The sequence below is a fragment of the Rattus norvegicus genome, chromosome 20 (genome assembly GCF_036323735.1).
Source record: "Rattus norvegicus strain BN/NHsdMcwi chromosome 20, GRCr8, whole genome shotgun sequence".
NCBI lineage: Eukaryota > Metazoa > Chordata > Mammalia > Rodentia > Muridae > Rattus > Rattus norvegicus.
Genome location: NC_086038.1, coordinates 49924546 through 49949879, shown reverse-complemented (window position 1 = coordinate 49949879; position 25334 = coordinate 49924546). Strand labels below are relative to the sequence as shown.

The 25334-nt window shown below is 44.5% G+C and overlaps 2 long non-coding RNA genes across 7 annotated transcripts in view; one reads left to right on the top strand and one right to left on the bottom strand.

The window, feature by feature from the left end:
• Nucleotides 1-25334, top strand: part of LOC102555236 (uncharacterized) — a 119772-nt gene that overhangs the window by 13617 nt on the left and 80821 nt on the right. Inside the window, exon 3 of one of the 5 annotated variants that reach the window (XR_010060911.1) lies at nt 11804-13642. The exons of the other annotated variants lie outside the window; for them this stretch is intronic. This is a non-coding gene — a long non-coding RNA (uncharacterized LOC102555236). Of the gene's footprint in view, nt 1-11803; nt 13643-25334 lie in introns of those variants that run through there. 5 annotated transcript variants of the gene reach the window in all.
• LOC102555144 (uncharacterized) lies at nt 12285-23469 on the bottom strand. 2 transcript variants are annotated; one of them, XR_010060912.1, is made up of 4 exons: nt 23338-23469; nt 18913-19110; nt 13817-13925; nt 12285-12421 (listed from the first exon to the last, which is right to left on the bottom strand). It is a non-coding gene; the product is annotated as an uncharacterized LOC102555144 (long non-coding RNA). The 2 variants fall into 2 exon arrangements; XR_010060913.1 differs by lacking the exon at nt 23338-23469 and adding an exon at nt 21089-21252.

The following is a 25334-nucleotide window of genomic DNA, read 5'->3' as shown; positions in this document are numbered from 1 at the left end:
AGAGGACAATCTCCACCGAGGGCAGGCATGACATAAACCCATGGAATGGAAGGCTCTGGGGTAAAATCTCTCTCTCTCTCTCTCTCTCTCTCTCTCTCTCTCTCTCTCTCTCTCTCTAGTATAGAATAGGGTTTATTTGGGGCATGGGGTGGAGAGTTCAAAGGGTACTAGAGGCAGAGAAAGGCAGAGAGAGAGAGAGAGAAAGTAGAGGAGTAGAGGAGTAGAGGCTGGCCATGAGCACGTAGAGAGAGGGGGTTGGGGGAGAGAATGGAGAGAGAGAGAGAGAGAGAGAGAGAGAGAGAGAGAGAGGAGAGAGAGGTAGGCAAGAGCCAAGAGTCAGAGCAAGAGAGAACAAGAGGCATCTCTCTGCTTTTTTTGTCCTTGACAAAGGGTTTTTCTGTCTTCATGCTTGAAGTTCCTTATCAGTGTAGACAAATGGCCTGTATAGCACACACACACCCTGCTGGCACTCGGATTAAAATCCATATACAATTAGATTAGCCGAAGTACGCACCGTGGCAGCATCATGTCAAAGAACTAAAGTATAAATAGTAATAGCCCTAAATCAAACTTGAGGAATTAAACCCAGTAGTGCAACTTGCATGAAGACTAAACATTTACATGTCTTTAATCTAAGACTTCAACACCGCTCCTCTCTGCAGCTTACTTAAGCATTCATTTCACAGTTGTAATAGTTTAAGTGAATCGTCCCGTTGACTCAATCTATACGAAACCGATCCTGGTCATTTCGGCTTGACACGATTCAGCGATTTTTGAAATCCATATTCTAGTCACTCAAGCAAATGAGCAGTGTCATTTGGGTTATTTGATGTGATCTTTTTTTAAGTGGGCCCTTTGAGAAACTGCTTCTGGGTATCAGTGGTAAAATGAAAACACTGGCTAACAGAAGAAAAGCAGGAAAATTAATTTCAGGGCACTTAAACCCTCTCTGGCTTCCTGGGCTCACAGGGCTTCAGAAGTTCAGAGCTGCTCTCTGATGTCAGTGTTCTCTGAAAGCAGACCCTTTCAAATCCAGATGGCGGACATCTTTGAGTCCTATGCTGCTTGCATTTTTTTTCAGTGCCTCAGAAAGTGGAATTCCCCCCCCCACCCCCTTTTAATCCTCAAAAACTGAACTCAAATTGTTCTACCCACCTGCAGCTCCCTCGGAGGAGCATAACCTCTTGATTCAATTCACAATTTCCTTACATCCCAGAGACTCCAATTCTCCTACTCGAGCCCAAACCGTTGTTGAGTCACACGCAGGAGTCGTCCTCCATCCTCCGGGCTGAGATTCAGGGTCTGTCGTGAAGATGTTAAGCAAATGCAAGCGCAAGGGAAGCAAAGCTCTTACTTCCCCAGTTCTCACTGAGGCTCCATCTTCGTTGGTGCGATGAGTCCGTTCAAGGAAGAGAGCGAGTGTGAGCCCTGACGGACTGTGCCTCTGACAGAGGTCTTTGAACCACACACTGCTTACAAGACGCCCGTTGAGAGGAACACCAACAGAAAAGCCTGATGTTCAAATCCTTTCACCCAAGCCAAGCTAGTGGCCCAATCTCAAGAAACTAAAGTCTTGACCAGTGACATGCGCCTTCGTAACAGAAACAGCGTGTGACGACAAGACGAGAAATGTGAGAGATACGAAGCCCAGCCTGTTGGTACTGCCTTCTACCATTCAGAACTATGGAAAAGGAATTGCCCTTGTCTAAGACATGCAGTCTCTGCTACTTCATTATTGCAGGCCAAGCAAACTAACAGGCTGTCTTAGCCTCCTTTCTGTTCCTGAGGAGAAAATCATGATCAAAAGCAACCCGGAGAGGGAAAGGTTTATTTGGCGTATGTGTCTCAACCACAGTTTACCATCGAGAGAAGCCAAGGCAGGAGGAAGTCATGCAGATTATGAACCTAGGGGCAGGAACTGAAGCAGAAACCGTGGAGGAATCCTGCTTCCTGCCCTGCTCCCCATGGCTGGGGCAGTCTGAGTTCTTAGACCACCCAGGACCAGTCGTCCAGGAGTGGCACCACCCACAGTGTGGTGTACCATCCCACATCAATCATTCATTAAGAAAATGCACCTACTGTCTTACCTACGACCGGTCTGATGGAAACACTTTCTTAATTGAGTCTCCCTCTTCCCAGATAACTGTAGCTTATGCCAAGCTGAGAAGACAAAAACAAAAATGAAAACAACAAACCCCAAAGAACAACAACAACAGAACAAATCAGTACATATACTATCTTACAAGTTATTATACAGCCCATAACTTTACATTTCAGATGCTCTGAAGATGAATTATCCTCCTCCCCTCTATTCATAACACACCGTCTTGGAGATGTCAATAAGTGTTTATTGACCCAGATTGCCTTCTCCCTTATCTTCCTCTATGTATCGTCCTGATACTAAATGCTTTGGATATTAGTCTCTGTCTCACCCCAAGTCTTTAAAAACATTAAGTTTATCTCCAAGCTTCTGAGACATCAGACGGGACATCAGCCAGGTCAGGGATACCCTCTGATATACACACAGAAGCTGGACCCCAGAACTGATATATTTACACAGAGGACCCAGCCAACAAACACCGCCAGCAAAGCATGATGTTCATGGCCTTTTCCGCTATGCAAGCTAGTGGCATGAGCTCAGGGAATCCGGAGCTGCCCCTCAGCACATTTCTTTGGATTGCCAGGTATTAGGTGATCATAACGAGAGATGAGGGAGCTCATTTATTGATCAAGTGAATGTCCAAAAGTGTGGGAGGCCAGCTCTGTGGAGGGTTGAAGGTGGGTGCACATCATTATGTAATTACCATTATAAAACTTACTTGTGCCCAGAGTTTTCTTTCCTTGCTTGTTTTTAAAGAGTCACAGGATACACATATATAATAACTCAGAAAGATCATGTGTGAACAAGGCATGATTATACCTCAAAACATTTTCTTTCAACGTCACCCACACAGCTCAATCCCCTGGGCCCCAGAAAATTCTGAGCAAGGAAGAGTTCTAGACTGAGTATTAATACATCTATAAAAGCTATATTTGACTTTATGTGTCTTACCCTCCACTCAACTTGGCCATTCTTGCTTAAGAAATGCTATGTTGAAACGGATTGCCATTTTATGTGAATAAGGGTGAGTCTTCTCATAAAACGATGGACTTGCCTAATGCAAAGATACCAGAGACAATCTGAGTACAGACCCATTTCCTCCTGTGTGCATAAAAAATCCAGCTTACAGAGTAATTAAGCAATTACTGATTCTTTCTACAATCATTTCAAAGAATGAGGTTCCTTAGTGTCTTGCTACACTGGAGGACTTTAAACAACTTTACTCTCCTCCTACAGAAATATCTTAAGGTGCATTGCACACTTAAAAGAAGCCATGCAAGTGAGAGTTTAAGGACAAGAGTCTCCTCTTCAACTTGAGATAATTTACTTCCAAAAGCTCCCAGGAATTCATATTAACTGTTTATTGTATAGAAGACACTGTGTGAATGCCCCAAGGGTCATAAAGGACAAAAATCTTTGAAATACCTCCACCTATGAGGAGTCTATAATAAAGACAAAGATCAAAAAAAAAAAAAAAAGCAAAAAACCGAATCGTGATTGGTACGGGTCAGCTGTAGTTTGAACCCCTCATCCCCAGAAGTTCATGTCCTGGGAATTTGATCTCAAGTGTGGTGCTGTGACAAGGACTTGAACATATGCAACACACTGGGTAAGAGGTCATTAAAGATGCTTCTCTTAGGTGGGACAAGTACAGTTGGCATGAGTTTCAGTTAGTTCCTACGAGAGTAGATAGTACAAAGAACAAGACTAAGTCCATCTCAGGCTCTGGCTTCTGGTCAAGGTATGTGACCTACACCCGTGCTCCCACCATTGTGATGCCACCTGCCACATGTTTTTCACCAGACTAAGGTAGAAACCAGTGCCATGGTTTTGTCCCTCCAAAACTCTGAGCCAAATAGATCTTTTTCCCCCCCACAAACCTCCCAGCCTCTAGCATTTTTGTTTGAACAATGGAAAATGGGTCAACGAAATGAGAAAGCTTTTACTTAATCTGAATTGAAGTGGCTTGGCTTATTAACATGTCTGAATAAAAAGAGATGGTTACTCTCATAGATGATCCATGGTTAATTCTCAAGAAAATTCTGAAAGCAGAAAGTCACTAGACCTTAAACAGGGCAAGCTTGGGGAGGCATCTTTAGGGACTGGTGGAATATGGGTAGGTAGATGTTGGGCAGGCTGAGCTGAGCTCCCCACCGGTGACATAGAGCAAGTTCCTTTTGCTCTGCTTCTGTATGGTTCAAAAGAGAACAGCAAGTATATGCCCAGCCCTTTGTCATAAGTGAATAAGTGAGACTTTCCCAGATATTAATATTTAGGATACTAGACATTATATTATGTGTTGATTTAAACTTTATTTTCTCCAGTCCAGAGTAAACTCCTAAACTAGGTGTGGTAGCTCATGACTCTAATCCCAGGCCTCCAGAGGCTGAGACAGGACGGTTGTCATAAATTTCATGACAGCTTGGGCTACATAGTGAGTTCTAGGCTAATCTGTATTACAGAGCAAGACTTGAAATAAAACACTCACCACTCCCTGGTAGCTCCTGGTCAGGTCTCTGCTTTCTGTGACCCTCCCACCCATCAGTATCCAAAATACAAACCATGAACAGATCTTGGAGAGGAAATAAATGTTTTTCTGTGTAGACCTTCTAACTCTCATGGTCAGAGGTTTAGACTGTTAATTCCACATCCTCCAACCCACCTCAATTCCCTATTTTTAAGCCTGGGAACAGTGAGTTAACCAAAGTTCAATGTTTTCCAAGCGAAGCATTAGAAACTGTCATGTTTTCCATGACACCAGGTCAAGCAGCAATGGGTTTCTGATGTGAAATCTCTTGGATTTACTCAAAAGTCCCTGTCACAGACAGGCTTACATTGATCTAATTTTCTGTTCCACTAAACTCTTGAATATTATGCTAGATTTGTTTTAAGAACAGGGAATCAGAGTTTACATCACGAGCCTTAAGAGGGGAGGATCAACAGTCAGCGTTTTATCATTCCATGTCGGTGTGGGACCAGCTAGAGAACCTCATTAAAATCTTATTTCCAGGAAATGAACTCATTTATAGCTCCCCACTTGGTAGTATGTTTGTTACTAGAGCAAGGGGGAGGTGAAGTGATTCACAAGATGCCAACCCTGGACTAATGAGTGTCCACCCTGCACACTGCTTCTACCTCATTGGATTCTTCACAAGTCACATAAAACTCTGATCTACACACCCTCTAAGTGCTCAGATAAAATCCCATCCCGTGACCTGCAAAACTCATTATTGCCTAAGAAAAGCCAGAATCGCTGGCTATTTTCCTTTCTTCTGACTTACAACGCACGTCATCAACCACGTAAAGGGGAAGAAGGATGCGCAGGCTGTTGCCTGGGGTTTCTCACCCCTTCGAAGATATTTTCACGGTGAGCTATCATCCAACCGGAAGATTTTGATGCGTCTGTGTGAGAGCTTCCGGAATAACAAATAAAAACTTACGATCTCAGGCACATCTTGTGGGGAAGCTAGTTAGAAAATTTGGGCGCTTGTTTGCTCATGTGAAAAACATTATGGAGTCTATTTAAGAGTTTCTGTGGCTTTATTATTTATGTCAACGAGGACATGATAGTTGACAATTTACTGATGTGTGGGCAGGCTAAAGGAAGAAGGGATTGATACTTAGGTTTCCTGAAACAGGCAACTTCAGGAAGCTGCTAGTAACACATGGGTGAGAAGGCAACGCTACCCACATCTGTGAAACATAGTTCTGCCAGAGACTCGCTGAGAAGGCAATGACCCAGGAAGAATATTGATCTGCTGGCGTTCATTGGCCAATCCCAACCAGAGGGCAAGGACAAAGATCTCAGTAATGAAGGCACAGGAGTTAGCTTGTTAGAAAGCAGAGCAAGGAAAAGTAGGGCAGACTGTAAATACCTTTGGTTTTACACACACACACACACACACACACACACACACACACACAGAAGAGTATATATAAATATATATGAGTATATATATGACTACATACATACAGTAGTTTTATTCATTTTTGTAGTATTTATGGTAAATGTATTGTTTTTACATGTCTTTAGCCTCTCTCATTAAAAAACAAAATGTATTTATTTGTGTATATGTGTGTGCCCAGAATTCGGTTCTCTCCTTTCACCATTTGGCTTCCAGGCCTTGAACTTAGGACATGAGGCTTGGTGGCAAGCTTCTCTATACACCGAGCCCTCTAGCCAGCCCTATCCCCTCTGTCTCACCTCACATGTTTTACAAGTCTAGGAACTGTTCTTATATTCTTGGACCTGAGCAGAGTTTCTCTTTGAGGAATGAACATTCTTCTCTATTTTGGTGGATCGTTGTATCATGAACCAGTTATATTTTAGAAGCACATGACTTAAGGCCTTCCTTTGCGCTTTTGAATCTTTCGATATATAATCTCTTATCCTGACATAGTCTCATTCTTTCAAGGACATGAAAACCTCTTATTTTCATTATCTCATAGATCTTCTGTATATCTCTGGTGTGCCTAGTACAGCGACATACGCAAATAGACGCTTAATAAATGCTGGTGGGATGAGCTTCTCGTGCAGATATGGGAGAGTTTAGCAACTTAGCCAATATCTCATGATGTGCCAATAAGAATAAACATCGAGCCATAAGATCTACCCCGAATATGCTGTGCAAACAGAGATTTTGCTAAGCAGGGCAAGAATTTGAACAAGGGTTTCTTTTTCTTTCCCCTGCACTTTGACCCAATCTTAAGAATAGACAAGACAGTAGTCAGTGTTTCAATTTATTGGCTAGATTGCCAGAAATATGAACGCCTCACCATTCCTTTCTAATCATCATACCTGTAATGTTATAAGCAAGAACAAAAGTTGAATTGAACGGAACAGATGAAAGAAATTATCATGGCATCTCATTTCAAATGTGAAGAGAAAATAAAGATCAAACCTAAGAATTGTCTGTTGCTTTGGGCCTTGCTTATGTATGAGAGCAAAAGAAGTGGATGAAATGCTTGAGACCTTGAGAACCCCACAGATATTATGGACCTATCTCCAAAAATATGCCCCGACCCAGGGCTGTTCTTGGATGCCCCATGAGTGATGTACGAAGTGGAGAGGCCAACAGCCTAGATTCGCTGAACACCAAATACTCAATGTAGAGTGACACTAAACCAATGGATTGAGCATCCCCAAGGGCAGGCTATTGAACAACATGAAAGCAGGTGGGCAAGTCTTTTCTGTCATCTTGGATGTGTACGTGATCCCTTCCTTTGCTGAACATACACGGCCCAGTTCCTTTGTGCATGGCTCTTCTGTCCGTACGGGGATGCACACATTAGGAAACCCAGCATAGGGCTTTGTTCTACCACCAACCACATTAGTTGGAAATCTGTGATAAGCAGTTTCTAAATAGTTTATGTTTCCAGTTGAGCAGTCGCCTTCCTCTTTTACTTTGTTCCCATTATGACGGTGAAACCCGAGAGTATGGAAAAATCTTCTTATCCCACGATGTCGCCTTCTCCTATCATGGTCCCGGTCCCTTGTCTGGGTTCTTCTCTATCACTTCTCTTGGAGCCCGTTATTAACAGGGTTCTTAATTGGCTCTCCCTAAGCTATGCACATGTCTACCTCAACCCTCCCCATACTGCAGCTATTGCGATTGCTCCAAACCACAAGCAGTGTGTCAGCTTCTTGCTAAATACTTGTGCAGTTTCCCATTGCCTCCATTCAGACATTCTGCTGCCTTCTTCAGATTTTGCTCTCGAGCTTGGGTTTCACTTTGTAGCCCAGGGAATCCTTGAACTCTAGTTCTGCCTCAGTCACCTAAGGATTAAGGAGACAGGCCTGTACTATTATTTCCATTTTAAATCACAGCTTCAATCGTCTCTTCATCTATCTTCTCACCAGTTTCTCTCTCCCACATTCTCACCTTAAAATCAAAGCGTGACTCAAGGCCCATCCATTCTGTTGAGGGCTGCTTCCTCAGCTTCATCTCTAACACTCTTCTGTACTATCCATAGCTAGGAACACATTTACCTGCTAATGATTAGCCTTTAAATGTTGGCTAAAATTATATATCTCTTAACTCTATCGATGAAACTATCCTTCCCATCTCACCTCAATACCATGCATATATCTAAGTTATTTCAAAGACCCTGTGGTATGCACTCTGTTTATATATCTGTCTCTTCAATGGGGTATAGAGTAAGAATCTATGAACTATTAGAATCGTGTTTTCTTTTATCAACATAAGTACTTTCTTACATCTGGGGAAGGTTTCAGGCTCCAGAGACCTCACACTCTTCCGAATGTATCACCCAAGTTACAAAATCCTCTGTAGGGGACTGATAGATTTTTAGTCTACCCAAGGCCCATGCTTCCTACTTCTGGAACATTCTCTGCTCACCTGGACATCAAGAACTCCTTTTTCAAATGGTCTGACTCTCATTTTCCAGTGTCTTCCTTCCCAATCATCTAACACTCTTCGGTTGTTTGCAGATATAGTTGAGGTTGTATGCATGACTCTGATTGAGCCTGACTGTACAAGTGTACCCACAAAGTCACTAGGTTTGTAGGTCATAATCAGGACTTGGCTCATTTCCAGCCTGGGTCATCCTGTAGTGGTAGAGTTCTATAACAGAACCTGGCTTTTCACAAAGCTAGGAAGGTATGTTTATAATTGTGAGATGAGGGGACCTACTTTGTAATCCTTAACTCTGAAATATTTAGGTACATATCTTATTAACTTACATGTGGGCCTCTATAAATGCTAGGGGCGTGTGCTGTTTAACATAGCATGAGTCACGTAGTTAGTACTTAATTCATGATTAAGGAGGGCTAAGGGTAAAAAGGGGTCAAATAACTAAGACTCAGGGGAAATAATTGTGGCATTGGAAAAAAGAAACTATAGAAGGGGTTGTTGAATTGTCAATCTAGCTAATATACTTCCTAAAAAACCCTTCTATTTAAAGAACAAAAGTTATATTTGGGGTATAATTCAGTGGTTCAGTACTTGACGTTCATGTGCATGATATGGGGTGACTCTCCATCAACACCAAACACAGACACACATCAAAATATCAAAACGAAGAAACAAAGCAAAACTCCACAGCCCCCTTGCCCCCTGACCATCTTCGATACATTTGCTGAGAAGAGCTCACTTAATAAGTCAGAACCAATAACTGCAAAAGCCTTATTTGATTTTTTAAAAAGTAATTCTTCGTGTTTTCAAAACAGCACACCTGCTTATGACATCCTCCACAGATGGGTTAAAGATGAAATCTAATGCAGAATGAGTCAGATAGGAAAGACAACTGCAGGATTACAGTACTCCATCTGAGGAGAAGACATGGGAAGGTGATAACAACGTCTCTTAGAGCCAGCAGTTCAGGTCTGCTCCTTCAAAGGAGTCCTTTACCCTCTGTGGGCAGTTAGAGCAACACTTGCCTCCCAGAGAGAATCTTAAGAGCTGAGACCATAAAAAACCCTGACTAGCATGGGAATTTAACTTTTTCTCAGGTTGAACAGTCTATGGTTCAACATATTGAGTTTTTAAAAACCTTGTATCTCTTTTCTCTTCATCAAATATATCTATTGTCACATAAATTTGTGGTGTAAATAAATGCATACAGGTTGTATACTGAAATATGCCTAAGAATATAATTACACAGAATATATGTTTGTTGACATTTATAGAAGTAGAGACACAGGAAGATATCAACAAAAATGGAGACAGACAGATAGATGGAGGAGATAGATAGAGAGATAGATACAGACAGACAGAGAGACAGACAGATATTTAATCTGGACAATCAACCGACAAACATCGTTTTAACCATTTAGGGGATAAGGTGATAAGACATCATAGATAAGGAATGATGGTGTGGGAGAAAACACAGCTCAGAATGGGCAGTAGCCTAGCACAAGCAGGCACTGTAGGAGCCGTGTTAGGAAACCCTAATGGTCACAAGCCAGTGCATTCATGTATTGAGTATCAAGTATCAAGTATCAACTATCAACTATCAACTATCAAGTATCAACTATCAAGTATCAAGTATCAAGTATCAAGTATCAAGTGCCAAGTATCAAGTATCAAGTATCAAGTGTCAAGTGTCAAGTATCAAGTGTCAAGTATCCATTTTCTAGATGTGGCAGTTGAGCTTTGGAAGCCCTTCGTAATGAGAGAGCCATCCAGCTGAGGAGCTGCCAGGAGGACCGTTTAGGAAGTATGGGAAGCATTTTGAAGTTAATCTGGAATATGGTGTCCATTAAGAAAGAACGATTTTAATTGTATGGCTTCCGCCGTAACTGCCGAAGTGTAAATTGGTACCACTTCTGCTCAGCACATGTATTAATCTCTCATTTGAACTTAAACACATGACAGGAAAATTTGGCGTAAGAATTTCCTCACTGCCTCCTAAAGACGACGGAATCTAGGGCCGAACGCTGGCTCTTTGATTTGTGGACTTCAACAAAATGATAAGGTTCAGGTAAATTATCTTTGACATAGTTGAAAACTCTTATGGTTTGTGGAAGTTGTAAGTTTCAAGTTAACAGAATCAAGGAAAACTTAGGTCACTCTGTCAAGAAAGAGAGAGATGTGAGACCTGAGAATGGAGTTTCAGAGCCAAGACGGTTGAGCTCAGCAAGGAAGGAGGAGGGGAGGGAAGGGGAGGGGAAGGGAGGGGAGAGGAGGGGAGGGGAAGGGAGGGGAAGGGAGGGGAGGGAAGGGGAGGGGAAGGGAGGGGAGAGGAGGGGAGGGGAAGGGGAGGGGAGAGGAGGGGAGGGGAAGGGGAGGGAAGGGAGGGAGAGGAGAGGAGAGGAGAGGAGAGGGAAGGGGAGGGGAAGGGGAGGGAAGGGGAGGGGAAGGGGAGGGAAGGGGAGGGGAAGGGAGGGGAGAGGAGGAGAGGGGAGGGGAGAGGAAGAGAGGGGAGGGGAGGGGAGGGAAGGGGGGAGAGGAGAGGAGAGGAGAGGAGAGGAGAGGAGAGGAGAGGAGAGGAGAGGAGAGGAGAGGAGAGGAGAGGAGAGGAGAGGAGAATTATATTGAAGAGGCTGCCCCACCAGTACCCGTCCTTGGGTACAGTGATAATGTCCCCAAGAGTCTGACGGGAGGAGCTGGGTGGATCATGGGGCAAGGGGAAGGGCATGTGGTTTAAAATGAAGAAACTCATAGTTTCTGCCATTAGATCAGTCTCTCTAGATCTGCACTAAATGCATGATTAAAGATTGAAGGGCCACGTGATTCTCATGCCATCTCTGCCAGATCTTATTTTGGTGGAAATAAGTCGGGCAAATGGCTGTCAGCAGAGACCATGACTCCTTCCCTTGGCACCGTCTCCTGTGCAAATGCGGGGTAGCATAATTCCGAAGCTGGAGACAGAGTGCCTGGACTCCAATCTCACCCACTCTACTTCTAAGGTTACGCTTGTTTCCTGGAACCTATATTAGCCTTTGTGGGGGCTGCTTCGAGACCAGCAAATGATCAACCCTTCTCAGTCTGCCTCAGTGGACAACTAATGGTACTTGCTTGTGCCATGACGAACAGAATGTTAAATTCACAGACAGACAGACAGACAAACACCACACACACACACACACCCCTACATTCCAATATCCTTAACAAACAACAAGATAACAAAAGAATATAAGAAATTATGTCTCTAATTTTCAAATAAGTATTAAGATTTAGTCTGGTGTCTTGTTTAATTGTTTAATGTTTAATCATTGATTCCTTTGGTTTCCGGGGCTAGAGTGGAGAATTCAGTAGAGTATCCGTTGGAAGTGTGTTCATTGGTGACATCAGTGCTGGGCACTCTGGATATAGCTCTGAGCAATTCAAGTACCAAGTACAGCAGTGAGTAGCGTCTTCCATGTCTCAAGCACAAAGGTTGAAGTGAGTGTCTTCAATGGGTGGAAGGAAGGGTCCACCTGTGATGGCTTCCGCCCACCACCTGCAGACCCAAGGTGGTGCCTTTTGTCTTTGATCACCAGGAATCTTTGTATGTTTGGAAGACTTTTCTGGGTGTGCAAAATATAGTTCTAGCCTGGTTTTTATTTTTCAAGATAGAGGGGGTACACTGAATGGCAGCACGAGTTAGAATTACCCCTAGTGCATTGAATGTTTTTTATTTTATACAGATGAACATTTTGCCTATTTGTGTGCACGAATACATGGGTGCCACACTGAGTGCTTGGTGTGTGGATTCAGAAGAAGGTGTCCAATCCCCTGGCACTGGAGTTACAGGTGGTTGTCAACTGCTATGTAGATGTTAGAAACTGAACCCAGGTCTTCCACAAGAGCAGTCTGTGCTCTTAAACGTTGAGTCATCCCTGGAGGCCCTATTTCTTGTTTTTACCGAGATGAAAGCCTAGGAAATCAAAACGATAACTAGACTACCATTTCTGTTCCGTGTCCTGCCAGTGAAATCACAGCGGCTAAATAGTAAAGAGACATAGGAACATTTCATTCAAACACCATCGGTTTTTGGAGTTACAGTTTAGGAATTCTTGTCTTCAGGAGACATTTGTGTTAGGAACATCTACAGTCATGCCCCCACTACGCACACATCTCTGTAACAGACAGCTGCAGATTTTAGAATAGCCATGCATCCCCTAAATTGTCCTCAGGAGAAGTGAACCTGCTTTTGGTACTGCCCTAGAAAGGGAGCTTGTCAGAAGGCGGCCCTGTGTGATGCCGTCCTCAGAGGAAGGCCCTGTGTGATGTCACCACCAGCTGCTATGTGATACAAGTTCCAGTTTCTATTAGGAACCCGACGTCCACACCCGAGCGTATGTTGCAGGACGTTCACTGACTTTGTAGTTGAGGCAAGGCTGAACAACTGCCAGTCTAGATGGCTTTTAAAAACCAAAGGCTTCCTCTCCAGTGGGTCCATCCCTACCACCTTCTTCCCAAGGCTGTGCAATGAGGACACAGAAGCCGCATTAACGTGTGCCTTGGAGAAAGTGCTTTGAGACAGCAAGAAACAGCTGGCCCTCTCCAGCTCTTTCCTGAATCTCCCATAAGGCCAAGGTGTGAAAGATGGGGATGAAGACTTGACCAAATAGTGAAGCCAAGACAAAACAAAAAACAAAAAACCAAAAAACAGGACGCAGAGGCTTGCAGGAATGCAGGACACAGCAAACTACATTCTTTATGGAGACACAAAGGGTCCAGTCAAAAGTTAAGTCTATCAATCCACTCAGACACGTTCCTTATTCTGCTGATGGCTCTGATCTCGTGTTCTTCCCTAGGCTCTGTGAATGCTGACCACCTATTAAACTCTGACCCATCTTTAAGCCCTACTTCGAAAGCCTCATATGCAAGCTTTCCTCATCTCCCAGTGAGCTATTTCCTGCCCAGTGGAGTTTGAACCTAACCTAGTACTTTGTCCTCAATGTTTAGCACTTATCTAGTTACTTATTTATGACTTGTTAATATATCTGTCTCTCTGTCTCCCCTCCTCCTCTCCAGATGCAGACTACAATTTTCTTGAATATCTTCCATGACTTTTCCTGCTATCTGTAAATATTATCCATGTAACCAGGCCCTGGCCCCCAGGAAGTACTCAATAAATGTTTATTGACCCATATTCTGAGGAAATGTCATTTACGGGACTCATCAGCTATGTCAGAATGCAAAAGGAGCAGGTTGGGACTATCCAAATGAGTGAGCCTCTTGCTTCCTTAAAGGTGTGAGCCACATTAAGGACACTTAGTAGGTCAGAACCTTTGGGGGGAAAAATAAAGAAACAAAATCAACTTACATTCATGGTGGGAAAGTTCGTTCAGCAGACTGACCGTCCGTGCATCAGATTAGGTTTTGAGGTGGAATTATTGTCTGTGCTGTTTTCTCAGAGGCTTCGTGTAATCTGCCTTTAAAATAAGCATAGCCAAGAGAGTTCCATGCGTTCCCAGAGATAACTGTCTCCTGGGTTAACAGACTTCTAGGGATCTCGCACAAATAAACAGTCTGTAATAGTGAAACCGGGTGGCTGCTTCTCTACTTCTTTGTGTGCAGCCTGACTGAAACTGCTGGAGTCCGACTGTGTTTATACAAACTAACTAATCCCACTAGATCATCTTGACCTGCAGTTACCCTCTTCCTCCCAGCTGGCACTCAACTCCTGCCAAACAAGTCTGTAGCTTCATAACGAGCAACACTTTCCATTAAAGGGATAGGTAGGACCCCTGCATGGCTTTCTCTGCATTCAAGCACCCTAGCCTCCATCACATCTGATACTCCCGCTATCCACCACGGAGACACTCCACCAGCCGTCTAATGACTGCCATGGCAACAACCAGAAAGCCTCCCCGTGTTCGCTGCTGGATCAGAAGCGAACCCTGGAGGCTTAGTTTGCCTCCTGACTGCCATTCCAGGCTTCCAAACCTCCTGCATTGAAGACTTGCTCTCTAGATGATGACAATTCTAGGATGTGGCTGGTCAGTGGGAAGAAGTTAGGACACCAAGGGTACTTGCAGACCATATTGTCCCTCTCCTTCCTTTTTGCTCCCTGCCTGTAACCGCAGGCTACCCTACCCGCACCCCAGTTTCTGAGGAATGACTCAGAGGCTTTATTATTTATTTAAAAATGTCTAAGCCGTAGGCTTTGACTCGTTTCCTGGCTGGGTCGTAACTCACATTAATCCATTTATACTCTTCTACATCTGCATGGCTACTCAGCTTTGTGCCTGACTCCCACAATCCCCACCCCCACCCCCCGCCTCTCTCTCCTTCCCTCTCCCTCCCTCTCTCCCCCTCTCTCCCTCTTCCCCTCTCACCCTCCCTCCCTCTGCTTTTTCCTCTCTCCCCTCTCACTCCTCCCCTCTCCCCCTCTCTCTCTCCCTCCCTCTTTCCCTCTCTCCCTCTCCCCCTCTCACTCTCTCCCCCACCCACTTGATGTCCCACCTTCTATTCTATCCTTTCCTATAGACCTCAGGCTTTCTTTATTTTGGAATTTATTTAATTATTTTATTTACATTTTATCCATTGCCTCTTCTCCCACTTCCTCATCCCACTTCCCCTCCCCCTTGCCTCTAAAAAGGTGCGCCCCACCCCATCCCCTTTCCTGAGTCTCAACTCTCTCCAGGATTAGACGCACCCTCTCCCACTGAAGCCAACCAGGCAATCCTCTGCTATATATGTGCCAGGGGCCTCGGACCAGCCCATGTATGCTCCTGGTTGGTGGCTCAATCTCTGGGAGCTCCCTGGGGGGGTCTGGGTTAGTTCAGACTGCTGGTCTTCCTATGGGCTTGCTCTCCCCTTCAGCTCCTTCAGTCCTTCCCCTAATTTCTCCATAGGGTCCCTGGCTTCATTCCAGTGATTGGGTGTAAGTATCTGCTTCTGTCTCAGTCAACTGCTGGTAGGGCCTCTTAGAGGACAGCCATGCCAGGCTCCAGTCTGTAAGCACATGCTCTCTGGGCTTCTATCCTGCCCTCACCCATACCTGATCCTGTTCCTCTTTTCCCCTCCCCCCTTTCTCCTATCCAGGTTCCTCCCTCCCTCTGATTCCCAAGATTATTTTGTTTCCCTTTCTTAATGGGATTAAAGCATCTTCACTTGGGCCTTCCTTCTTGTTAAACTTCTTATGGTCTGTGGGTTGTATCCTGGTATTCAGTACTTTTTGGCTAATTTGACAAAGAAGCCAAAAACATATAGTGGGAAAAAAGAAAGCACTTCAACAAATGGTGCTGATCTAACTGGCAATCTGTATGTAGAAGAATGAAAATAGATCCATATTTATCACCTTACATAAAGCTCAAATCCAAATGGATCAAGGACCTCAACATAAAACTAGATACACTGAATCTAATAGAAGAGAAAGTGGGAAAGAGCCTTGAACAGAACACTAATGCCTCAGGCTCTAAGATCAACCATTGACAAATGGGACCTCATGAAACTGAAAAGTTTCTGTAAGGCAAAAGACACTACCAATAAGACAAATCGGCAATCTAAAGATTGGGAAGAAAAAAACCTTCAGTAACCCTACATCTGATAGGGGGCTAATATCCAAATAATATCCAAAATATATAAAGAACTCAAGGAGTTAACCTCCAAAAAATCAAATAACCCAATTTAAAAATTGGGAGCTAAACAGAAAATTCTCAATAGAGGAATCTCAAATGGCCAAGAAGCATTTAAAGAAATGTTCAACATCCTTAGTCATCAGGGAAATGCAAATCAAAAGAACCATGAGATTCCGCCTCACGCCAGTCAGAATTGCCAAGATCAAAAACTCAGGTGACAGCAGATGCTGGCGAGGATGTGGAGAAAGAGGAACACTCCTTCATTGTTGGTGGGATTGCAGACTGGTACAACCACTCTGGAAATCAGTCTGGAGGTTCCTCAGAAAATTGGAAATAGTTCTACCTGAAATCCCAGCTGTATCACTACTGGGCATATACCCAAAAGATGCTCCACTGTATCACAGGGACACGGGGACACGGGGACACGGGGACACATGCTCCACTGTGTTCCTAGCAGCTTTGTTCATTATATGCAGAAAATGGAAACAACCCAGATGTCCCTTGAGGGAGAAATGGATACAGAAAATGTGGTTCACTTACACATCTATTTAAAATGAGGACATCATGAATTCTGAAGGCAAATGGATAGAACTAGAAAACATCATCCTGAATGAGGTAACCCAGACCCAGAGAGACATGCAGGGTATATACTCGCTGATAAAGGTCACAGTCTTTTTTCCTTCTATTGACAAGTGATGCTTCCACAGGGCACACAATATACTCACCCTCTGACAGCAATTTTCTGCATTGTACACTCCCTGCCTTGCCATGGATCCCTAAGTCCAAGGCTGTGAGTCCTTTGACTAAACCACGAGCTAAAATGAACCCTTCCCCCTTAAAGCTGGTTTTGACACTGCAATGGAATGCTAACCTACACAGTGGCAGCCTGGTGCTTTAACAGGACCTCCGGTCTCCTGGGCTTCAACTCTCTCACTACTCCAGTTAACTCAGGCGTTCCTTCATGCAAACGCTAGTGAAGCGATGGTCCAAGGGGCATGCAAAGTCACACTCGGAGCTCGTGGGCGCTTTAAAAAATATCCTGCACTTGGAACCCGATAGAACCCCAACTATGTTTTCCTCAAATGTCTCTTGTAAACGTTGAAACAGCCCGAGGCTTCAGAGGGGTGCTATCAACTCACATGTTTTTGATTCATTTACACTGGTACTATTAAAGCCCTGTATTTCAAGAGCTAGCTGATGCTGAAGGGACCAGCTAAACTTTGGAATAATCTCTGTAAAATCTTTCTTCTTAACCACAGGAAGATGTGTTTTTCCACAAGAAAATGAACAGTTAAATGCCAGAAAAATCTGGGTTTGATTCGAGACGCACCCAGGAGGTTTAACAGGACTGTAAATTCGAACTGGGGTTTGTTTCCATAGATGACACGCCCATATGCCGCATTGATACTCGGTGTGCATATAAGCTCAGCTCACACATGCTGGTGTGCAGTGTTAATATTTGGAAGGTCGGAGCCAGTTGGCAGGTTAGGTTGAGATAGGATGCTAACGAGATCGGGAGGTCTTCCTGAGCATGGATGTTACCTCTCTTAAACCAGCCTCTTTCCATTAATGATCTTAGTGGCTGTAGGCCACTCTGATTCAATCCAATTCAGCACTTCACTGAGGCCTACAAAGCACTAGTATTGTGCTCAGCACAGGGACAGAACACATTGCCACACGAAAGGAGAGACAAATGGGTAAAGGGGAGAGCGCATCTATGAAGTACAGAAGAGAGGTAGGCCATCTGCTCCTTGGGCGTCAAGGGTAGCATCACCAAACAGGTTCTTCCTTACCTTGTCAGCCTGTGTGTATTTCCCTGGCAAACATAGCTGTTCCTTTGCTCTCTAGTACTCAACCTCAAAGGCAGGGAATTGAGAAACATAGTGACTGAATGGTGACGGTTATACAGAATCAGGGGCAGCGTTGGATAAGGGAGAGTGCGAGGCAGAGAAGGACATAGGAACAAGAGAACTGGGAAGAAGACAAGTGAATTGCAGAGCAGCAGAGGATGGTGTTGAGTACCCATAAATACGTCTCTGCCTCCTGAAGCCTTCCGTTCCCTGTGTAAAAGATTGGACTCCTGGAGCTGAACAGATAGCTCAGCAGGTAAGAGCCCTTGACTGGTCGTCCAGAGGTCCTGAGTTCAATTCCCAGAAACCATGTGGTGGCTCACAACTTGTCTGTAATGGGATTAGATTCCCTCTTCTGGTGTGCACGAAGACAGAGCTCTCATATACAAATATACATGAAAAATAATTTTAATGTGTGGGTTGAATTTGGGAGCTGTTTAGTCATTGAGAGTTTAAGGAAGGAATTCCCCCATGCTCTAGAAAGAGCAGTTGCTTAGATGCGAAGGAAATGTGGGAGCAGTGGCCCACTTCAGGCAGAGCTAAAAATGACCTAAATGTAAACAGTCCTGGCCACAGGAGAGGAAGGTAGATGTACGAGCTGAAGCAGGTGAAACCTGAAGGAAGAGAGATGGAAGGAACGGTAAGAGAAGTGCGTCTTCTCTGGAGACTGTGAGTTTAAGAGGCTGATGGGAAGGGACTAGATGGATGATGGAGTCTCCAGTCAGCCTGAGAGACAGTAGAGGAAACATGGTAGGGAGGGAAAAGAATGGCAAGAAGTTTCACTTCAGCTGCTATGGTTATCTATATGGAAACATAAAGACAGATATGAAATGCTGTAGAGACGGGCTGAGGTGGGGGTCGAATACAGATAAACAGCCATGTATGGTGTCAACCTGTAGCCCTAGTACCCAGGGGGATCAAGGAAAGAAGATTGTGGGTTCAAGGCCAGCTTCATGAAGACCAATGATGGGAAGGCAGTGACCAACCTTGTCTGGTGCCCCAGGACAACTGAGGATGGGAGGACGGAAAGGAGCCCACTGAGTTTGGGACTGGCCATGATCAATAGCTTTGCTGTGACCTCGAACCAGAAGCACACACCCATTGTTCAGATGATTGAGATGGGCTGAGCAAATCATGCATGGCGTTTACTGCTGGAAAGCTGTACTGGACACACACATTTCAATCTGGAAGACAGAAAACATTCGAAAAGAGTAAACACAATGTCCAAAGGAAGGAGGGAAGTTCAGGATGCAGAGAGATCAGCCTAAGCAGGTACCTGGCACTATCACCCAAGAGACGTTTCCTTCTCAGCCTGGAGAATAAAACATTCGTAGTGGTTTCACGTGAAAAAATGTTACAGGATTATTCATCTAAATTCTTTCCATCTCTGCAGTTAAAAACATCCTCAAACTCTGTTTTTCTAAGCAGACCAACTCCTCATGAAATGGTATAAAGTCGGAAAGAATGATTCCAATGGAATGAAGACTTTGGGGGATGGGGATCTGAGTTAAAACCTCAGCCCTGCCAACACGCAACTCACTTGACAGAATTTTTGGAGGATCAGTTGAGACGAGGTCCATGAACCCCCTGATAGAGTTACATTGACTTTCCAGGTTTGTGGGGACCCCCACCCCCACCCTAGTAAAGGGTGGTAAGGCACCAGTGGTAAAAAGCAATTAACTTGGAGAGGTGATTGGATGATAAAAGTTCTAACCTCATTAATGGAGTAGTTCACCATGGTGCTCATACCTGAAGGGGGTCACTCAAAAGCACAGGACATGGTTTGAAGAAGGAGACCATTGAGACATCTCCTTAAGGAGTGTCTTGTTCTTGAGCCTTGTGTTTCCTGTTCTGTGCCTGGCTGCTGTGTGATGACTGTGTCTATTTACCTCACCACGCCCTGTCCACTCTGATGTTCTGCCTTAACCCAAGTCCACAGTGATGGGGCCAAGGGACCACAGCCTGAGCTACAAGCTCGGAGAAGTCTTCCCTCCTTCGCTTGACTTTCAAGTATATTACTACAACAGAAAGGCCAGCTGAAAGTTGTTGGACTTCTGCACACTGACAAGTGGCCTTTGTTTTAAATGTGCTAATCCACTGACAGGAAGCCCTTGTGATGGTAGTTGGTGCAGAGACACGAGAGATAAAAGCTGGAGAAACTCAAGCCTCCTTCTTTTCACATTCCATTCTCCATTGTGCCTCAAAAGCTGTCCAGCTGCTGACAGCTCCCATACTGGCCACTTTGTACCTGTTCCCGAGCCTGGTACCTGCAGGAATAGACATTCACTGGTGTGCTGTCAGGATTCCTCAGAACCATCTGTGCTTAACACCTCTTATAGTAAGATCCACATGTTTAGTTCATTCTCACCACACAGTGATTGACTAAGGTTTTAAATAATTACTGCCCCTCAAAGAACTCACAGTTCAATATAGCACAAATCATCAGCGTCCAGTGACGTGCTAAGTAGCTACCACCCTGCAGATTCAATGAAATTCAAAACCAGTATAGTGAAGATGACTAACTTTGTTTTTAACCTAGAAGGGGAACCAAAGCAGCCAAATGCTCCTTAGGAGTATCCTATTAGAACTTCATAACTCACATTCATATGCTTAGACCGTAGCCCTTTCCGGAAGGGATCCGAGTCATCTTCGTGAAGTATACACGCACACAGAACTGAGGAAAATCAAAGTCTAATCCCAAGATTATAGGAAGGATGTCTACTAAAACATTGTAAATACAGAAACATAAAAAATCAATCCTGCAGTTTATGTGCGACGACCACGGAGATTAAATGGCCCAAGCAATCACAAGAGGGCATCAGGGCCAAAGGCAACACACTTCCTGCTGGTCTCGAGCTGCAACTGTGTAAAGCAGACAGGATGGTACAAAAGCCACACCGACGTGAATAGACCAGATTGGAAAGCCCAGGAAATAACCCCATAAGTGTAGGATTGAACTGACTGATCTCCAGCAAAGGTGCTAAGGACTCTACAAGGCTCCTTAAAGGGAAGCCTAGGAGAAAGGCTTCCTGACATCAGCCTTGGCAAGAACTATGACATATGACGGACCAGGCACACACAGGTGACGAGTCACCAAACTGCCACTTGGTGCATTCTCTCCAGCAGTAACTCGTGTGGCAGGCAGAGGCTATCACTTCTTACCAGGTGCTGCAGAGATTGGGAATGACGTCATCTGTTGCTGGTGACTGCCTCATCCAGTGTGTACCATGGCACGGAAAGCATTAGTTCCTCTACGAGCCTCAACACCATCAGCTTCAATGTCCGCTGCCTCACCACTGAAGCACTGCTGCACGCTTTAGGGTTCCTGTTCTCACTACACAGCTCCACTTTAAAGTACCAATCGCTAAACTGTCAGAGCATACTCTGTGCTGCGTGAGAGCTCCAGCAATGGCCGCCCAGGACCAGTGGAGGCGACCTGTCAAAGGACACTGGCTTCCTGGGTTCCAAGTGTCACTTCCAGCTTCTTCGATCACATCTTGGGCTCGGTGCATATTCATTATGCTAAAAGTATATCCTGTGGTTTCCTATCAAGTCCATTCCCATCCCATTGACCAGGGGGAAATTGATCACATGGGTGAAGCCACTCCGTGGCAAAACATGAAATGCTACAATGAGGAAGAAATAGGTATTGGTTAGCATTTTATAATTCCAACCACATAAGTGAATCGTCTTGTTTTCCTTTTTTCCTAGATTATCAGGAAACTCAAATCATAATGTTTGCATATTACATTATTTATACAGCATAAATATATATTTCTAATATATATATATATATATATATTAGAAATCATGTAGGAAAGAACACTGTAGTACAGATCTCTCCTCATATCCTAATTTTAATTCTGGATATATTTCCATAAGTTAGACAGTAATTGTCATTACTTTAACTTTCAGGCTTTTTATTTTATTTATTGCATTTTTAGAAATCTCCATGCCCTTTCTGTTCTCATTAATCATGTACATGAGCTCCATTTTCTTTATAATCTGAGAAACACTTGAAAAAGAGCGATGGCACCCTAACAAGAGTGGGCTAGCTTCACACCGTTGTTCTAACAGGCCCTGGGGCCCCTGTGCTGTTGAACGTCTTTCATACATCTGTGTCTTTTTTAGAAAAGAATGCCCACCCATGTCCCTCACCAACTTGATAATTAGATAATTTATTTTCTACTGAGTTGCATGTCTAATTTGGTTCTAGGCCTTTATGAAGTATGATATATATATGGTTCATAGCCTGTGACCTTTGCATTTTGGTGATTGTTTCCTTTGACATCGTTTTTGGTTTGAACTCGGCTCTTGTTCAGCTTTTCAAAGCTCACTGCCCTCTCCTCTGAGTCTTATGTCAGAGTTAAGTGAAGATCTGACGGCTTGTAAGTTGCTTGGGCTGCTGATGTCACCTCCCAGCAAGCACGGCAAAGACCACGATGTTCTCCCACTTTCTTCTAACAGTTTTATAGTTTCAGTTTAAATGTTTAACCTATTATGAGAGTGGACACTGATTTTTTTTTTTTTGACCATTGACTGTATGAAGAGGACGAAACAAACTTCAAGTGGGGCCTTACACTAAGGGTCCTGTGGACAACATCCTTGACAGTACTCAAAATAAAAGCGGAAGTTTGCATGTGGCTATCCTCTATCACTCTCTTCTCAAAATCAATACAAGACACAGCAAAGCAGGGCAGTGGACAGCCACTCTTACAGAGCCTGATCAGAGGGAAACACAAAACGTATTCAAGGGAAGACATTAAAAGCTCTGGGGGTGGTGGGGTACAGAGTATTTCCCAGTTTAAGTCAACTAAACCACCGTGCCCCTGAACTCCGGCTGTAATAAGCTAGGGCCCAGAGGGTGTGCCTCTTGTCACATCGGATGTCGGACGAGGAGGGTCCTTGACATTCTACCACAGAAGCTTGCCTAGTGTAGTCAGTATGCTAAACCTCACCCCACCTAACTCGAAGGGGGTGAAAAACGCTTTCAACGCGCATATTGTCAAGGGTGTCCCACAGTAGGCTTATGCAGTCACCAACCATCACAGACCGTCTAGGCCTTTCACTCCACCGTGGGCCCCACAAGCAACACTGGAAGTGGACCCCATGCTCCTTCCACCTCAGTAGTCCCAGTGGTGACTCAGAAGGCAAAACTCTGCCTCTCAGATCATTGGAACTTGGCATGTGGCTACCCAAAGAAGCAGGCCCCGGTTAAACTGCTTTAAACAAAAAGCAGGCTTCACACCTCACTTTTAGGAGAACAGTTTTTTTTTCAGTAAGAATAAAAATGCCCTCGCTCTATCATCTGTATTGGTTTATAGGATTGTTAATCTTTAAGGTGAGTTATTCCAGCACCAATAGAGAAAGTAAACCGAGGCTCTAGGCTGGCATCACCAGAGAGTGTCTACCTGGTCTTGGAGCATCTCGGGGTGCAGCTGGCTTGCGCTGGAACTGTTATAAAACGCTGACTGTTGGGGCATCCACACCCTCCACTGATGGTTTCTGTGGTTTCTCTGGGTTTTCTGTTTCACAGACAAACATCTCTCCCCTCCATGCTGTCTGCACACACTGGCCTCCCTGTGATCGAATATACACAGCACTTGCCTGTCATACTGCTTCCGGCTCTGACTGTGTGGCACTGGGCTATACTATTTAGCTGCATATTTTTAAATGTCATGTCCTATCTCTGACAGTTTCCAAATGTACATGCAATGTGTGTTAGCCCTTCTCAGATCCTAGTACCTTATCTCACCCCCATGTGCCCGCCACTCCGCGGAAACGTTCTCTCCTAGGTGCTGCAAGACCAGGTAGACACTGGTGATGCCTCAGATTACTTTCTCTCTCTGTGTCTCTTTCACACACATGGCCCACGGAGTCAAATGAGTGGGTATGAGTGGCAGTTTACTGGATTTGGGTCAGCTAATCAGTGGCTATACCACTGAACAAAAACACACCCTTTCTCCCGGCCACCATTAACTTGTCCATAGTCCTGAGAGAGGGGCGGGGTTTCATAGATCCTTCTGTCCTCCAAGATAAAAAGGTGACAGGCCCAGTCTTGTCCAGGTCTTATCCAGATAACCACAGCTGCTTGGGCTATGTCATGTCCTGGAGACTTCTCTCCAGGGCTGGCTTTTACATTCTCTTCTCTCCTGCCTCTGTGATCTTCACTGAGCCCCGAGTTTGGAATAAGTTTGACATGAATGTCCTGTTTAGAGCTCAGAACTCCCTGGCCACCTATTCTCAACTGTGAGTCTCTACATCAACTATCGTCACTGGCAAGAGGATGTTTCCTTGATGAGGGCGGAAAGCTCAAGTATGTTTTATTTCTTATGTGCATGTGTAGGTGTATGCACTTGAGTTCAGACATCCATGGAGTGCTGAAGAAACCTTCATACTGATTTCCAGAGTGGACGGATTAGTTTACATTCCCACCAGGGGTGTATAATGGTTCCCATTTGTCCTCATGTTTGCCAGCATTTGATATTTGTTTTTTTTTTATTTTCTTTTTACTTCTTTAATAACTTATTTTATGTACATCAGTGTTTTGCCTGCCTGTCTGTATGTACACTACATGGGTGCCGGGTGCCTCTAGAGGATGAGAGAGGGCATCAAATCCCCCGGAACTGGAGGTACAGATGGTTGTGAACAGCCATGTGGGTTCTAGGGATGGAGCTTGGGGCCTCTACAATAGCAGCCAGTTAAGAACAGCCCCTGGGCTACTGAGCACGTCTCCTGTCCCTGCTATTCATTCATTAGTGCCTGCCATTCTGACTGGAGGAAATGGAATCTTGATGTAAGGTGCTGCCTTTTACATAGGGTCTTACTGGGTAGTTCTGGTAGACTTGGAATTTGCTATGTAGATCATGCTGGCCTCTTACAGAGATCCACCTGCCTTTGCCTCTCATGTGCTGGTACTAAAGGCATGCAGCGCCTTGCACTGCTGTCACCACTGCTAACACCTCCTCCTCTTCCTCCTTCTCTCTCTTCCCCTCCCCTCTCCCCTCCTCCTCCTCCTCTTCTTCTTCCTTTTATTGAAAATATTCTTTTTACATGTACACACACACACACACACACACACACACACACACACACACACACACACACAAGACTATATCCTGATTACAGTTTCCCCGTCCTTCTCTTCCTCCCAGTTCCTCCCTACCCCCCCCTCTCTGGATCTACTCCCTTTCTGTCTTTCACTAGAAAAGAACAGGTTTCGAACAACAAAATATAACAAAATAAAATGCAATAAAATAAAACAAAACCTGTCACATCAGAGTTGGACAAGGCAAACTAATTGAAGGAAAAGAGCCCAAAAGAAGGCACAAGAATCAGAGACCCCTTGTTCGCACTTAGGAATCCCATACAAGATGCTTAAACTGGAAGCCTGCTACAGATGCAGAGA